The sequence below is a fragment of the Procambarus clarkii genome, chromosome 58 (assembly GCF_040958095.1).
Source record: "Procambarus clarkii isolate CNS0578487 chromosome 58, FALCON_Pclarkii_2.0, whole genome shotgun sequence".
NCBI lineage: Eukaryota > Metazoa > Arthropoda > Malacostraca > Decapoda > Cambaridae > Procambarus > Procambarus clarkii.
Genome location: NC_091207.1, coordinates 3577979 through 3580841, shown reverse-complemented (window position 1 = coordinate 3580841; position 2863 = coordinate 3577979).

The following is a 2863-nucleotide window of genomic DNA, read 5'->3' as shown; positions in this document are numbered from 1 at the left end:
ACTGGAAAAGGTGCAAAGACATGCTACTAAGTGGCTCCCAAAACTGAAGGGCAAGAGCTACGAGGAGAGGTTAGAGGCATTAAATATGCCAAAACGAGAAGACAGAAGAAAAAGAGGTGATATGATCATTACATACAAAATAGTAACAGGAATTGATAAAATCGATAGGGAAGATTTCTTGAGACCTGGAACTTTAAGAACAAGAGGTCATAGATATAAACTAGCTAAACACAGATGCCGAAGAAATAAAAGAAAATTCACTTTCGCAAACAGAGTGGTAGACGGTTGGAACAAGTTAAGAAGAAGGTGGTGGAGGCCAAGACCGTCAGTAGTTTCAAAGCGTTATATGACAAAGAGTGCTGGGAAGACGGGACACCAGGAGCGTAGCTCTCATCCTGTAACTACACTTAGGTAATTACACTTAGGTAATTACACACACACACACTGCGACGAGACTTGTCCCAGAGTTACGAGGGATGGGATATGAAGAACGTCTGAGGGAACTGGACCTTACGACACTAGAGAAAAAGAAGGGAGAGAGGAGATATGATAGGAACATATAAAATACTCAGGGGAATTGACAAAGTGGAAATAGATGAAATGTTCACACGTAATAACAGAACGAGGGGACATGGGTGGAAACTGGAAACTCAGATGAGTCACAGAGATGTTAGGAAGTTTTCTTTTAGCGTGAGAGTAGTGGAAAAATGGAATGCACTTGGGGAACAGGTTGTGGAAGCAAACTCTATTCATACTTTTATAATTAGGTATGATAGGGAAATGGGACAGGAGTCATTGCTGTAAACAACCGACGGCTGGAAAGGCGGGATCCAAGAGCCAATGCTCGATCCTGCAAGCACAAATAGGTGAGTACACACACACACAACACACACACACACACACACACACACACACACCACACACACACACACACACACACACACACACACACACACACACACACACACACACACACAATCATTCCTCTCATTGTTTGCTGATGATGCAAAAATTATGAGGAAGATTAAGACGGAGGAAGCCAGTATCAGACTACAAGATGACCTAGACAGACTGTATGAATGGTCCAACAAATGGCTACTAAAGTTCAACCCTAGTAAATGTAAGGTAATGAAACTAGGCAGTGGAAACAGGAGGCCAGACATAGGATACAGAATGGGAGATGAAGTCCTTCATGAAACGGACAGAGACAAGGATCTAGAAGTTGATATCACACCAACCATGTCTCCTGAAGCCCACATCAAGAGAATAACATCTGCGGCGTATGCGAGGCTGGCTAACATCAGAACTGCCTTCAGGAACCTGTGTAAGGAATCATTCATAACCTTTTATGCCACATATGTGAAACCAATCCTGGAGTATGCGGCCCCAGCATGGAGCCCGTACCTTGTCAAGTACAAGGCGAAGCTTGAAAAAGTTCAGAGATATGCCACTAGGCTAGTCCGAGAACTAAGAGGCATGAGTTACGAAGAAAGGCTGCCAGAAATGTACCTCACGACACTAGAAGACAGAAGAGTAAGGGGAGACATGATCACTACCTACAAAATTCTCAGAGGAATTGACAGGGTAGATAAAGATAAACTATTTAACACGGGTGATACGAGAACAAGGGGGACACAGGTGAAAACTGAGTACCCAAATGAGCCACAGGGACGTTAAAAAGAACTTTTTCAGTGTCAGAGTAGTTAACAGATGGAATGCATTAGGCAGTGATGTGGTGAAGGCTGACTCCACACACAGTTTCAAATGTAGATATGATAGAACCCAGTAGGCTCAGGAATCTGTACACCGGTTGATTGACGGTTGAGAGGCGGGACCAAAGAGCCAAAGCTCAACCCACGCAAGCACAAATAGGTGAGCACACACACACATACACACACAAGGGGCCTGGCGGCTGAATGGACATCGCTCGGGATTCGTAGTCCTAGGGGTCCGGATTCAATCCCGGGCGGAAGCAAATGTGCAGATTTTCTTTCACCTTTATGCCCCTGTTCACCTAGCAGTAAATAGGTACTTGGGAGTTAGACAGCTACTACGGGCTGCTTCCTGTGTGTGGGTATGTGTGTGAAGAAGAAGAAAAAAATCAGTTGATTGACAGTTCCCAGTTGATTGCAGACCCAAAGAGCCAGAGTTCAACCCTCGCAAGCACAACTAGGTGAGTACACACACACTTTCGTTAGTTCCTTAAATAATGAAAGCCATAACAAATGCAGCGTTTCTGCAGTAAGGAAAGAGAGGGAAAGAAGAGGTGGAGTAGCTCTGCTGATAATTAAAGGTTGGAATTTTGAGGAAATGGTTATCCACGGCTGTGACAGGTTCAGTGACTACATAACAGGAACCATAGCAATTGCAGGACAAAAATAAAAGTAGAAGTAATATATAACCCCCACTAAACTGCAGAAGACCCAGACAGTAATATGATATAAACAACTTGGCTGCCATTAATGTAATAGAGAGAGTGGCTTCTGTTCTAGCAAGAACGGATCCAGACGGCTAATCATGGGGGACTTCAGCCAGAGGAAGATAGATTGGGAGGACAGAGACCCCACATGGAGGACCAGATACATGGAGAGCTAAGCAGCTGGAAGTGGCAACAAGAAACTTTCTAAGCCAACACGTTAAAGGGTCCACAAGAATGAAGGGAGAAGATTAACCAGCTAGACTTGATCTGCTTAATGAAAAAAGGATTTAATTATTAGTAAATATAATTTAAGATAAGATTAACACAAAAATAACTTACTACGAGGGAAAATGTGAGTGCAATTATTTACATGATATTGATTTTATGATATTCATTAAATAATATTAAGTAAATATTTTTTAGTCTCTCTTAAACTGGTTGGGA